This window comes from Pyxicephalus adspersus, chromosome 1, assembly GCF_032062135.1.
Source record: "Pyxicephalus adspersus chromosome 1, UCB_Pads_2.0, whole genome shotgun sequence".
Taxonomy (NCBI): Eukaryota; Metazoa; Chordata; class Amphibia; order Anura; family Pyxicephalidae; genus Pyxicephalus; species Pyxicephalus adspersus.
In genome coordinates, this window is record NC_092858.1 from 42,730,392 (window position 1) to 42,746,922 (window position 16,531).

Here is a 16,531-nt window from a genome sequence, read left to right on the forward strand (position 1 = left end):
AAATAATACAATTGTCTTTAGGATGAATGTCATAGTTGGAATATTTCCCCTCTCCTCATTTGTACCCAGGGTAAATAGGGTGGCTTTATATGCCCTTAAATAGATTAGACACAGCAAACATCCCCTACAGTTGTATGAGAACAAAAAAGAATAAAGTGCACTGGATTCACATTGCTGATTGGCTGTGAAATAAAAAAATACATATTTATAAAAGCTGAATAAAACAAAAAACAAAAATGAATAAAGTTTAGAAACAAATAAGAAAGTTGTAAATAAGATATCCATCTATATTTAAAGAATAATCATTTTTATTTAGAACAAATGATTGCATACAGTGAGGTTGTACAACGAACAATAAAGCATTCCTAGGCCATATTCTAAGCATAGGATATCAAGGCAACCACAACCATTAAAGGTGAGTTCTGAGGAAATGTCAAAGCTACCCCTGCAGTGGGGTTACTATAGACAGTACAAGGGGTAAATGCTCATTTTTGCATTGGGTATTTCTAATTAGGGTAATTAATCCCTCACTGCTCCAGGAGCTGGAGCTCTCTCTTTTCTCCAATGTCCATGATAGGAATACAGTCCTTACAGCAAACAAGAATCCTGTATTTTGGAGGGCTGGTGACTTTCTGTTCTGTCTTCTCACCCTTCTTATGCTCCAGGTTGTGGGTGGGCCCCTGGTGTCCTCTCAATAAGAGATCTGATGTTTCTGCATGAAAAGGTTACAACTTTCCCTCCCTGTGTCCTTGTGAGGAAGATTTTATGTCACTTCATGTGCCAAGTGTTGTCAGTGTTTGGGACAGGAAGTAAAGAAAAATGTCCCATGCAAAAACCCCGCAGAGGTTCTAACATATCAACACTGAAAATGTGTTTTATGACTGTTTTTGTGCCTTCCTGGTGAAGACATGTATGGATTGTCTTTTGGGCAATATGTGATATCTCTGAAATTATGAAACCATTACGTAACAATTTATTGTTGTCTAATGTCAGTGGAATGGCCACTTCTGCACATATATTTTGTATTATCTGCAGGGATAGATAGGAGGCAATGGGAGTGACTCATGATCTATAGTAAATATCCAGGAAGAGGTGGGCTGGAATGGACAGGAAGTGAATGGAGCAATGTTGTATTAACAGTAAATCACCTCTTATCTTAATATCAGTTGAAAATTAGTTATCAGTCAACGGCTACCCTTGGAGGTGAAACTAATGCTCCTTTCCATCTTGATGTTTTTAGTGGTAAAACCTAAAAACATTTTTTTTTATACAAGACATTTAGTGAATATATTTTAAAAAAAGGGTGTACCTGGGTGTTTGGAACCCGGGCAAGAGGCAACAGGGTGGACAGGGTGTTGTGAAATCCTTGGGGTCACTGACAGATTCTTTCCCTCTCTATACAAACAGAATAAAATTTCCTTCTGTCTGGGGGTTTTGCTTTTACCGTTTGTCCTGGTGACCACTTTTACTGGAGAAAATCCAAAATTTCCAGGGGATAATTTCCAGTGGGAATACTTGTTTCCCATGAGTACAAGGCTGGAAGGGAAATCTTCCCAACAGGATACAGATGGCAAAAAACCTTCATTGGGGGAAGGGAAGGGAGGAGAGGTTAGCCATTCCCCTTATCCAAAATAAAAAGGCTTTAGGTATATATTTAAATAAGTATGCCAACAGTATACATACATGTGTTCTGTAGTCTAGTTTCCCTTTTTTCAATAGTGGTATACATTTATTATTGCTACATTGCCTTCTCATACATTTCCTACATCGACCATCCTCCTCTACATTTCCGTATTCAAAGGTAAAGGAGTATTTCCATAATGATGTGTTTTATTGTAAAAGAGTGATATTACAATGAAATATAAACAGCAATGTTTTTAATATTAGCACTTTACTTATACTCCTTTCTTATGTTGGCATTCAATTTTATACCACCACTGATCCTTAACTTGACCAGTTCCTTTGGTGTAATTCCAGCCCTGTAAGAGGATCCTCAGAGGAGGGATTTCTGCACTGGAGCCGATCCGGGAACCAGTGGGCGGGACTTGGTGTATTAGCAGTCACAATTCTCATAATTATGCCCACTGCAGCTTTTTATTTCATCCAACTGTAGTGCAAGCAGTTACAGCCTGATAGTGGCAACTCTGCTCTGAATTTGGGAGAGGTGCAGCATTGTTGCCACACAAGAGATTTGGACAATAAGAAAAACCTACATATCTTCTAGTATTGCATTAACTTAACATTTTTAATTCATATTTAACTTTTTATTTTCTTAATTCTTCAATTTGGTACAGGTACCTCTCCAATTGAGCCTCCAATCGAAGTAAAACCTGGCAGGAGTCCTAATCCTTCCCCACTTCACCCAAACTAAAAAAGTGTTATAAAAAAAAAAAGATTGTTTATGACACACAACACCTAAGCAATCCAAATGTCATTAAGTTAGAGTTTTACATCTACTTTACCTAGTCACTTAATCCTTACCATGACATCTGCCCTTACCTAATCTTTACCCTGTTGCCAAATCCTATTGATGTCGCCAGGGTTTGGATAATCCTATCTTTGGTGCATAATCGTAAAAGCAGCTTCTACCCAAGGATAATCCTGACCCTGCTCCCTGACAACCATAGACATGACATGATTCCCAAACCCAATCCCCCACCCAATTTGAGATAGATGAATTCATGATCTTCTGTATTGGGAAGCAGCAAACAATGTCCAGACATCTGTTCTTAGGGATGAATGATTGATTTGTGGACAGTTTTGAAGTGCCCTTCAATGCATTGGCCCCTTCATGTTGCCATCCAAGTGTGCATATATGTCATGGTGGCTAGAATGATCGCGTATGCATATCTGATGATCCTCCTAAGTCATATCATTGGAATATTCTGTGCTAAGATGTTAGCTGGCTTTCAGCACATTGCTAAGGCTTAGTGATAGCATTTAATGGTTTAATTTAATAGTAAATATTTGATTTGGTTAATGTAACCTTGTCATCATTTGAAAAAAAGCAAGCACTCCCACCGAAGAAAATGCTAACTCAGCTGTCCCACCATCCACAATACAGAAACCTACAAAAACATGAGATAAACTTACTAAAAGATATTCTTCTGGGATACTCTTCTGGGATTGTTAGATGGGTCAATGGCCAATACCTACATTACTACCGCACACAATAATGAGGGTAAGGCCCATGGAGGGAATCACGAAATGCAGTAGGGAACCAGAAATCCAACATACTTTAAGTGTGCCAAATGCTGAAGCGTCCTAAACAAAAGTAATCCCTGAAAGTGGCAGATATGAGTATTCATTACAGCAATATCACATTAGGGGCCATTTCCGACTTACTGTGAGCCTCAGAATTTTGTCTTGGGCTCCCAATTTTTAAACATTTTTATTTATAGAAAAAGTAACATTTTACAAAATAGAAACTGAACACTAGTTTATAAATATATAAAATATAGCAGAATCAGTACAGTAAGTGAATGTGTGTCTGTATCTTCTGGAGTTGGGACATGGAAGCTTGTGGCTGCAGCTGATTGTGGAGCGGTTCCCAAAAGTGACACACAGTTGTGGCCCAGGGATCTGTGTCATTCATGGCTGCAGCTGCATGCAAATCCTGTTGGCCATAATGCAGTTTGCACAGAAGCAGTTTGCTGTGCTCTCGGGAGATGCCAGCCATGCGCTTTGACATCATGGGTCTAAAGGTCCCAAGGTAATAAGGTGGGTTTGCGTTATGTTTGGATAAATTGCAGCCATCATACAATGCATATATCAATATCACTATGTAGTATAGGTATGATTTGTCCTAAACATATTTTATGACATCCTCTTATGATCTATTAATGTAGAGATTCACTGAGCATACTGCAGAATGACAGTCCTACAACTGGTAGTGTCCTATCAACATACCCACACTTGACATTTACAAATAAAAGTTGATTGCATCCTCTTTACATCATTGACCTTTTCTTTAATAACATTAGACAGCAGTGACTGAATCAGGGGTGCTGTTTTATCATGCAAACAACTTACATTTCCTCCTAGTTGGTCACTTTGTACTGATGAAGCCAGATACACTTTCTCCTGGCAGTTGTACTTTTTGGAAATTATCAACATACATGGAATTACTGATTTCTTGGGTGTGAAGTTTTATCCATTGATAATCAAGTCATAATTAACCATCATGAACATTGGATTTGCTATGAAAAAAAGGTACAGAAAAAAGTTACAGAGAACATAATTGACAGGTAGTTGCTGCCTTTTGCAATTGGTTTTGAAACATCATGCTCTGCATTTCTTTATTTAGTTAGATAACAGTGTTGTAATAGAGGAGGTTAAAACCTATTGCTCCAACATTGCTTTGAAGTAAGTTATTCATATTTGTTTTGTGAAAGTAATATAACTTTAGAGTTATTTTTAAAAGTTACTTTAGCTCTAAAGTTAGAGAATCTGAACTCTAGTAATACATAGATTTATATAACACACTGATTTATTCTATGTAACCAATTGGAATACTTAAATACACAGGTCCAAAATATTTACTGATCTGTTTTACTTCCTAAAGTATTTGGTAATTCTGCAGAAATCATTGTCTGGCAGGATGGTAGATTTGATAATTCCATGATGCATTTTCTGTGCCCCAGTTTGTAACTGGACAGTGAAAGGAGGAACAAACCAATAAGTATTGTATCCACAGTCTTTTAAATTCTAAATTTTCAAAGACACTGGTTTAATTAATGAAGTATTTTAACATTTAAAAGCTGTATGGTGGAAGCCCTCAGAATTACTTATGTATTGTATAGAGCTTCCGCACGGGCATACAAAAAAATACAATAAAACACCATACAAATGGCATGCCTGCATAATTGCCATTTTCTGAATACTATTGTATCGATGATTTATTTTTTCTTGACTCTGCTGACCTCAATTATGGCGCAGCTGTTATCTGTCAGTCAAAGGGTGGCCACATTTCATGAATCATATATTGTTTGGACAATGCCATCTGAACTGGGAATCAATGGGCATGTAAACACTGAAGAAGAGATGTATGTTTCTCAAGCCTATCAAGAACACGTCTTGTGTAGTCAATGTGTGCAGGCCGGTATATAAGAACTGCTATTGTCTCTGACCATGTGATATGTATGTTTCTTTGTATATTTGTATTCCGTCTTAGGTTTGTACCAACTAAATAAAATGCACATAAAATAAATCCTTTGATTTTTAACACTAGACAGCTGATATTTCTCATCTATTTTTTCCAAAAATGAATTTTTTTTTACAAAATGAAGTTATTTCCATCAGTGATACTATGAGATATAGAGGGTATGGCTATAATAAATTTATGGGCAAACACACATTTACAAATGCATTAATTGGCTAATACAAGAGCATTACTTTACTGATGGAATCTGGATACCAGTATATGGAATGATAGTTGTTGATTGGTTGTTCTGTTTTACCATGGCAATTTCCAACCTTGCCAATACTTGCCAATTCTTTCAGTTTTTCATAGCTGTTGGCTAGCTGAATCATTAAACAGCTTATTTTTAATTCTTCGATGTCAGTGGTTATATTAGCAGCCTATCCTGTTCACAAGGGTGCCTCAATATTAAAAATATATAATATAAATATTTATTTAATTTCTTTTACATAATGGATAATACAGCAGGAGGAAATGTTGGATACTCTTTCAAAGAGTCAAATTCTAAGGCAGAACCCCCTACCATAACAGGAACCAATTTAACTCACGGACACCTAAAATATTAATTTAAAGTGGATTACCTTGTAAATTAAAGGTAAAATTCTCTCTTCTTCTCTTGTTTCAATGTTAGTGTTCACTAGTGTTCCCCTGCATTCGTTTAGCAAAATTTAGGAGCCCTCCTAGTTCTTGTTTTGATATAAAGAATGCTTACCCTTTACATTGTATAGCTCTGGGAATGGAAGCAGTTGACTAGCTTGAAAAAGATGTTGTATATGGCTGACATTCATTAGTCCCCAAAAATGCTGTGTTGTCAGTAACAAATATTCACCTCAGCAAAAGTAATGTGACTTCCATAAGCTTGTTCGCTGATTCCAACATATTCTCTCTTGCGCTATCAGGGTGTAGGGTCTCTGACCATCTTTATTGGCTGTCATGGGATGATATCACTTCCATATATAAGCATGGGAGGTAAATAATCCCAACACCTGACAGTTGCTGGAATTTTTTATTTGAGCTGCACGTGAACAGTTCTATGTATAGCATAAAGAAGGTTGCAAGACGAAATGTAAGAGAATTTTGCAGGTTCTCCCTGTGTTTGCATGGGTTTCCTCCGTAAACTCCAGTTTCCCCCCACATTCCAAAAACATGCAGTTAGTTTAATTGGCTTCCCCCTAATTGTCCTTAGACTGTATTATTGACATGACTATGGTAGGGACATTAGATTGTGAGCCCCTTTGAGGGACAGCTAGTGACATGACAATGGACTTTGTACATCGCTGCATAATATGTTGGCACTATATAAATACTGTGTATTAATAATAATAATAATAATAATAATAATAGGAATTATTCCAAAAAAAAAAACTTTGTACATCTTTCTTTAAAATACCTGTTTGTTCACAATTGTAGGGGTCATCATCAGAAAATTCTGGGTCCCATACTGGCTAAACATACTGGGCCCCTCTCCCCCATGTCTAAAAAGTCAAGCTGTTTTGTCCAGGCCCAGTACAGAAATACCACTTGTCCCACATGCCCTGCTAACTATTATTTACCAGCATTTGTAGCAAATAAACAGGATTTTTTTGTACATGTAGATGCACTGCATAGTTTTTTAATTTGCATTTACATTAACTTTTTATATATCTATATATATATTATCATAGCTCACACTTGTTCAGCTTGAATGGGACTGCTAATAGCGATGATTCAAGGGGGGGATAGGGAAATGGTCAAACTCTTTTCTAACTTTCTATTTTTCAGTAACATCCTTTCTAAATTTTAAAATAATTGCAAATGAATATAATTATATCATAAAAAAATTAGCCAGGCACTGTTTAGTGAAAAGATACACAATATACAAACTGTTAGAGATGGAATGTTTACTACAGCAAATATAGAAATATCGAAACAATTTAACCAGGAGTCATTGAAACCTTCTTAGCAATTTGATGTAAAAAAACATGGACATTCTCGGGTGCTCAAACTGAAAACTGGTGAATCTATTCACAAAAATCTAAAGAGTCAATGAAAACATGTCACATGGCCCACAATTGGAACTGGCAGAGTGCTTGGATCATAAGATTGCTGAACAGAATTACAAATATTATATATGAACTGATTTACCTACTGTAAGATTTGTATCAACCCCGTTGATAGTTTTGAGAGAAATTGCAGTATATTTTCCTACATCTCACATCTGAATCAATATCTTTCTATAGAGTTGCATTCTTTTGTAAATGGATTCGTTTGTTACCAGTTTGTTTTATGTGAGTATTTTAATGATGCCTAATATATATATTTGGGATGGGGGGTTATTTTGACCATGAGGACCACTCCTTTTAAAACTTCTTGTAAGTTGTCTATTTCATTGTGTAAAAATGCATTATATGTGTACATTGGTTATGGTTAAGTGAATCCTGGCGGACCAAGTCAGCCTCTGGTTTCCTGTACTTCTTCCAAACTCCAACAATCCATTACCCCATCCTTTCCAGCACCCCTTGTTGCATCCTTCATTATAGGAAAATAGAAAAAGCCAAATGGGAATCTAGAACCCCATAACAACAGGCACACAGGGTGTACAGACTCTGGAACTAAAGATCTAGAATGTTAACCTAATAGTTCTGGAGGGATATGAAATTATTTCTGGTTTTAATTGGATCTAATTCTAGTCTAATTGGATCTGAGTGGACTTATTTTTAAATGAAAACAAACTGATGAGACGAACCTTTGGAAAACAAGTGTAAGTAGTTTGTTTCCTGCAGGTACAGGATTCATGCATCAACGTATCTGTGTTTGTGTGTATCTGTGTATGTGTGCATGTATTTGTTCTTTACTGGTAATACTAATAATAATGTGCAATATAAAGCACCATCATCTCATGTGGCACAGCACAAGGTCAGTGATACAAAGAAGAATAGTACAGATAAATGTACATATCTAACATATTTCCAGTGGCATGCTCATACAAATCCAAAGTAAACCATACAAAAATAGCAGGGTGCAATAGGATAGAAAACCTTATAAACCTTTATATCAAAGATACAGCCGAATATATATTTTTTGTAGCAAAATCCACAAGGTAAATATTGTGGAAAAAAAAAAAACTACATGCCTTGTGACTGTACCTAATTTTAAAACACAGCAATAAATGTTTTCATCCCACCGCACATACATACAGAAAGGTCAATTGGGTTAGAAAACTTCATCCAATAAAATTAATGCCTTGTGACAATATCACTATGTAAAATATGAATAGAGGTCTGACTGAGGTCCAAAAAAACAAATGTAAAACTAGGAAATCCAATAAATCAGGGGTCCCTGGTCCGTCTGACAGCTATGGTTGTGAGAGCACGGAGGCCAGCAGTGGTCTACGGCTTTGGCCGGTGCACCCCCCAGCAGGGTCAGGAAACGGAGCCCACTGGGGGGGGCGTACCGGCCAGAGCCGTGGACCATGTCTCCCATATGCATCGCAGGCTCAAGGCAGTGGTCAGGTTGTGTCTATTTTTTGTTGGATCACGTTTTGGAAATAATTATGGCATGGAGATCTTGTACTGATGATGGGAGAGGCAGACCGCTGCATACAGTCTGCTCCAGCACATCCCAAAATCACAGGACCAGCCATAAAATGGATAGGTTTAGGGTATGATTCTGCACATTCCTAAATTTTACTGTGCGTTTGCTTGAGGGAAAGGGTGTATAAACAAAATATAAGATAAGTTTACTAAATAAATAATGAATTTAATTTAGGTTCATATTTAATTCTCCTCCCTTGGGATTTAACCAACATATGTTGCCACAAAGGAGGGAGTTAAATAACATTGCCCCACATAAAGTGGCTTTAATTTAAGAGAGACCTGCCTAGTGCTCATCAGTGTTTGGATACTGGGTTAAAAACACGGTATATTTTATATTTTTGAGTGCTCAGTTTAAATTGCTGTTGTAGAAATAAACTAAAAGTAGCAAATCATTTTTTTCATGATTAATTATAATTAATATAGAGAGCGTTTCCTAATGTACACCAATTAACATGATTACTGGAAGGCATGATCATGGCGAGCCAAAGGTGGGGGAAGGGAGCAGCTTGCCATTTTTTTTTTCTCTTGTACAAGATTTTAATTTTGAACCACACATAATACAAGTATTGTGTGCACTTTGTAAAATACAACATGGAGTATAACAAATTGTGATGAAGTTGTACATTTGTCAACTGGTTAATTACAATGATACAAAATAGAAGGCAGTAGGTAGGGTGTTTGATACATTCACCCTCCAAGTTATATCAGCTAAAAAACAGATATGCAATGGAAGATAAAGAGAAAAAAGAAGAGACGGGGGCTTTCACAGTCACTCTATGAATCATGATTAAAACAGCCATTCTGTATTCTATCGTATAATAAAGGGCAGCACGGTGCCTCAGGGGTTAGCACTCTGGCCTTTGCAGCGCTAGGTCCTAGGTTCGAATCCCAGCCAGGACACTATCTGCATGGAGTTTGCAGGTTCTCCCCGTGTCTGCGTGGGGTTGCTCCGGTTTCCTCCCACATCCCAAAAAAAAACATGCAGTTAGGTTCATTGGCTTCCCCCTAAATTGACCTAGACTACATTAATGATATATGACTATAGTAGGGACATTAGATTGTGAGCTCCTTTGAGGGACAGTTAGTGACACAACTATGGACTCTGTACAGCGCTGCGTAATATGATGGTGCTATATAAATACTGTATAATAATAATAATGGTAAATTGGCTAGTGTCAATAAATATGTTTTTCACAACAGAAAATGGTCAGTGCCAATAAACTCAAGAAAAAGTAAAAGCTTTTAGGGCAAGCATATGTTCCTATCATCATTATTTTTCATTTATAATTTTTCAGATTAGGTTTAAAATATATTGAATAGGAGAATATACAGGTGTAAGAAAAATTTAAATGTGTTGCAAAACATTATAAAACCCAACAAAAAAACAAATTAAGCAAAGCAATTTTTTAAAAGAATGTGTAAATTATACATTTTACCTTTCAAAGTGAACCTTTCAAATTGATATGCCATTGTGTTGCTCCTTGGTGACATTCAACCTGGACCAGTGCTGAATTATGGAGAAGAGATTTGCCAGGTGTAGGGGAAAGAATGGTCTTAGCCAAAATGGGGCCCTGGGGTTGTATGACGTGGGAACCCCAAATGCACAGCTTGCCCTGCCCTAAAACCTGATATAAAACCTGGCCTAAAAGATACAATACCTGATATTTCTCTACTGCAGTTCAGTAAAACTTACAGATCATGTCTCTCCTAGCTTATAATTGAACAGTAAATGAGGAAGCAGCAAATCAAAGACCTCATCACATTAACCCTCTTTAATCCTTTTTCTTCTATCACCATATCTTTTCTTAGGAAATGGGCACTGGAGCACAACTGATCAGGCTTAGTGCTGCTTTTCTCTCCTTTTTCATCCATTCTAAGCTCTGCTGTATAGCGAACTGAGAAATTCTATGACAACTTACCGATAATTCTAGCCAATATCAAACACAATAAAATTATAAAGCATACACAGTATGTACTGTATACCAGGGTGTACTGTACTGTATACCAGCATGAACAAAGCTTTAAAGTGCACATATTGCAACATATCCATCAATTCTAAAGAATTTGTAATAACAGCATGCACCTTGTAAAATCCGGATTTTAAAGGAAACTTATTTTAGAAAGATGACTAAACTATAAGAGGAAAAAACAAAAAAACACCAGGAGGCAGAACTATCTGACAAAAGAGACAGGAAATGTCACATTTGTCAAATAACTAACTCCCTGGCTCCTGGTGACATTTGGTTTAAGATCTAAATTACATGGTGCATGGCCAGTTACCAGAGATATTCATCCAGTGAAGAGGATTGCCATCCCCACAGAAGTCCCCCAGGAAGCCGGCAATGAAGATTATTATTACCTGGTATTTATATAGCACCAACATATTACACAGCACTGTACAAAGTCCATAGTCATGTCACTAGCTGTCCCTCAAAGGGGCTCACAATCTAATGTCCCTACCATAGTCATGTGTCTTTCACGTAGTCTAAGGTCCATTTAGGGGGAAGCCAATTAAACTAACTGCATGTTTTTGGAATGTGGAAACCGGAGTACCCGAGGAAACCCACACAAACATGAGGAGAACCTGCAAACTCCATGCAGATAGTATCCTGGCCAAGATTTGAACCTGGAACCTAGTGCTGCAAAGGCCAGAGTGCTAACCACTGAGCCACTGTGCTGCCCAGATGGCACCTTCCATGCTTGCTGCAGCACGACTGTACACGGCAAGTGTGCTGTGAAGAATTTCTGAATATGGCAGAAGCTCACCACTCACCGAAGAGTTTAGTTCTACTTTACAGTGAACTTTATAATACAAACAAAATTAAAAAAAACAGTGGAACAATTTTCTGTAAGAAAGCAAAACAACCACAAGTAGAATACGCAAACTCCATGCAGATAATGTCCTGTTAAATGTCACAGTTAACCAAGCCTTGCAGGAAATCTAAACAGAGCGAAATATTAGAGTCTGATAATGTTCTGGCTACTGGTTTCAATACTCCTGATAACTATTCACCAAGAGATGTAAGAACTCCTGACCAGCATACTTGTTCTAGGTCAGTGACATAAAAAGAATCTAAACCAATAGAATATTATGACAGTCCATCATATAACATGATTGAGTGAGTAGAAGAGGTTGCCTATCTCTTTCTCCCAGTCCGTAATTTCTTTAAAAGTAAAACTTTTTCTGACTATCCACATGAAATGCCTAAATTTTCACCAAAGAATGGAATAAAACCTTCTAAACTAACTTGTAAATGATGTTTAGTGACCCCTTTAATTGACTACAGACAGTTGTCACAGTTCAGTGCAGAAGGGCAAAGGTTATTGAAAGCCAAACCTGCTCCTTTCATCTTTGTGTAGAACTGTATGGAAAAGAGTTGTCCATAATCTAATACAGAGCAGCATAATACATACTTGTCAACTGTAGGGTAAAATAATAGGAATACATCCCAGATCGGGCCCAGAGTTCAGAAATGATTGCCATTAAGCAGTCTTCTAGCCAGTGGTGGAAAACTCTACAACTAATCTTTGACAAAACGTTTCCATTTGACACATCAACCTGGGACTATGCATGCGTTTTTTCTGTCTTAGTTAAGGAGGAAGTTTTTATATTTTATATACTAATATAATCATTAATCAGTATAATTAGATTACTTCATAACTAGGTGTCTATCAGCTCTGTTGTGTCATTCTATAAACCCCACTATATAAAAGCCTTGGTTTCCATCCATTGCACTAATGATGGCCAACTAGCCTGACACAGCAGTAAGCAGTTAGAATAAATATATTCATAAAACTATTTGTGTATTATAAACAAGTGATTCTGGAAGTGTAGATTGGCCACATAAAGAGATTTGCATGGCTCTTTCTACTCTACAAAAATAAAGAATAAACCCATTATTGTCAAATCTGTGATGGAAATGAGACCTGCAACACCTACACCTACACCGACAACCTACACCTGGTGTCGTTGTAATAACAACAAAACAAAAAAACATTAATCTTTAGGTCAGATATAAAGAGACCGCAGTCAAATCTGTTTTGTCATTCAAAAATAGCCATCCTTGCCTTGGCAGCATTGGATCGAGGTTTTGAATCAATCCACAAGGAGTTTGCATGTTCTCTCTTAGATTGAGTGAGTTTCCTCCAGGAACACTGGCTTCCTCCACACCATCAAAAAAAATACAGTTAGGTTAATTGGCTCCCCAGAAACACAAGCTGCTCAGTACAATATGAATATGTGAGAATTATAGAGCTAAAAATAAATAGCTCTCAAACAAAGCATTTTTTTAAATTAATGTTGTATGGGTGTAGATTTTATCCCACTGATCATGTGGTTGTGTCTTCCCAAACTATTGTAAGCAATGTACCATTCTACCTTGTGACGGCAACCTGTCTTGCATTCCTCCTGCTACACACAATAGATACATGGTAAAGCTGAACTTCAGGCAAACAGCATCATCATTATTGTCTAGTAAACACGGAAAGGACCCAGGGTGAATTACAACTGAATGGGCAGTAGAATAATTTCGTCTAAAATCATAAAAGCCAGAGTAAGGTAACATATACTGTACATCCCTATTTAATGTTCAGCACTGCATAATATGTTGGTGCTATATAAATATTGTTTATTATTATTAGTAATAATATTATTATACTGTAATTCTGTTGATGATTTAGCCATTAGTTACAAATCCACATTGTTGCTTCGAAGCATATACCTCAAGTGACATATTTGCATAAAAAGCTCAGTGGATCTTATAAGCAAAATGCAAAGTGTTCCAATCTGAATGGAAATATTGGCGCTTCATTGTAATGGACACAAAAATACATGAGCACAACGTGTAGTTACAAAGCAGAGTGACAAGTTGTGTTGGGCACCATATCTTGCCCATATGTGGAGAAGGCAGTGAATGTTTAGCAGTGGAAGAATGTGATATGATCCAAAGTAAACATCCATCATTTGGATAGATGATTGCGTGTGTGCCCCAGTAAAGGGAAGATCATGAATCTGACTGGTGGCAGCTGTAATGGCTTCCTGAGAGTAGTAATGATGCGAAATGCTTTCTACAGACATGGTTTGTATGCACTAATCCTCCTAACAAGAAATATTGTTTATATTGTTATTTATTAATCCTGAGATGCCTATCATGTTTAGTGTTCCAGAAATGAATGTTAACAGTGCAATAATTTACATAGTACAGGTGATTTCCCATTAGTCTGGAGGGTTCACCAAAGTCATTTTACAAAATTTTATTCACTTAGATCACTTACATCTTGAGCCACTTAGTTCTTTAGCAACTATTTTCTTTTGCAAACGCAAATACATCTGTTAGAAAGAAGGAGCAGAGGCACAACTGTAAATTATAGATTGCTAAAGTGTTGAAAAGACCTCCTCTGGTTTCTAAAGTAAAACACATCGCTCACTGCAGGCAGCAATAACTGTGTCAGTGCTTCTTACTTAATTATTGCAACCCTATTTAATGTACAGGGCTGTGTAATATGCTGGATGTGTGTGTGTGTATATATATATATATATATATATATATATATATATATATATATACACACACACACACACACACACACACGCGCCACTTGCCTTCTTCTGTGAACTCACTGACTACCCTTAAGGTGTAAGCATTTTTACTAAAGTACATACATATAGTATGATCTGAACTAAGAAGTGTAATGTCTTTATCTTACACCTGTAAATGCCATTATGAATATACAACACCTTCTTTCAGGTAACATGACACCATCTAGGACTTGCGGCATGCCAGGATATGGATGATGGAAGGATAATGAGATTGGGGGGGGCACAACCTTACTGTAAAGCGAATATATCTCCTAAGGTAGTTAGAATGGTATATAAATCCAAAGGCCAGGGATTACTAAAGCATGACCCATCTTTTTAATGTTAGGGGGGAAGATATGAAAAGTGACACTGCAATCTGCTGATTCCTGGCCAAAAATTCTTAAATATTGCCAATGCAATTTATTCATCTCCCATATAGGTCTTGAAATGTCCTAGGTACCTACAGCAAAAATCTGTTTCACTGCCCTTTTGTTGCTTTATCTATGCTTGGCTTCAAAGCTACAGGGAAACCAGGCTACATAGACTTCATAAAATTACATTTTTTGTGCTTATGACTGGTAAAGCTTTATGTAAAATATTGATTTTTTTTATGCAGAACCTGTAGTACAGAGAGCAGCACCTCAGGGAAAGTTGCTCCAGAGTAGGTTCAGACATCTGCATCTTAACACAGATTTTCTTCAGATGCAGAAGGAATAAATGCCTTAGTCACAATGGACAGGTGTTTGAAGAGGCCATGCGTGGTGGCACACTTCTAGGAAGTACTATGACTTCCATTGAATACCAACCTGGATTTTGATTGAGCTAGTGTATAGATCCGATTTTCAAACACTTCAGGGGATTTATCTGACTGAATGACTTGTTATATCTGCTTTTATGGGGATTAGCTCACAAAAAGTTTGTAATGTACACACCTTGTGATATTTTAAAAAATACTTGGATGCCACTTTTTCAAAAAAATTGGAAAATATAAAAAATTTAAAAGGAAACATCACTGACAAGTGACAAAATACTACAACAAACTGCATGCATTCTGCACTAGAGCAGTCCACACACACTAAAACATCATGCCTCCCTAAGGATTCTCCACCCATTCACAAAGGACATTATAATGTATAATGGACAGATAAAGAACTTTAAGTAGGGGACATCCTGAACTTTGTGAAGGGAAAGTTCTAACTTTGCCACCAACCCTGACCACATCGAATATGCCTGGTACAGCATTAGGCCGCTGTCTACAAAAGTGGGCCATCAGTGTTTAGGCGATCCCAAGAATTGGCTCTGATGTCATTTGCAGAAGTAGAGTTGTGCCATGGTTAGAGGTTTCCAAAACTAGCTGTTGACAACAAGTCCCAATATTGGGTTACAAATCTTTTGCCAGTAATGAACGCATACATAATAGGGGAAAGAAAAGGAATTGTACAGTCTAACCATATGTATACATTGCCATCTACTGTTCAATGACTGTAACTGGAGTATAACTTGCTTTGCAAAACTCATGGCAAAAGTGAGATATAATCGGCCAATCTGTGTGGCAGGCATATGGAAATGTACGCAATAACTTAACGTGAGAAGTTAACTAGCCATCCAGCAGAAGGCTGTAGAATAGTACCCATCTGCAATGGGGCTGTCAGAGAACACACAAAATTAAATTAGGTGTTGTGAGGGAATGTCTGATTTCCCACATTCTAAATTAAGCCCTTACATTTCACTTGAAGAAAACATTATAAAAAAGGAAATTAAAACATGAAATGTATTTTTTATGTCGTCACACCTGCTAGTTAAAGCCAATGCCTTAAAAAGTTTCTTGCTCTTACTCAAGCACTTTTGGATGCAAATATGGATGCACATAATTTGACTGAGGCTCCATTACACAAGTCCAAAAGTATTTTTGCTTTTTATCATTACCATTTCATCAAACTATGCACCAGTAACTGTAATACAATGTTTCATAAAAATAACAAACAGTAATTATATAGCACCAACATAGGATTATGCCCAATATAATACTGGTGAGCCATATATACATGTTCCACCATCACTCAAAAACACATGGAGACATTTCAACCAAATTTGCTAAACATAAGACAGACTCGAGTGAGTGCACCAGTCATCTTTGTACAGCACTGTGGTATATGTCAGAGATATATTTGTGTGTAT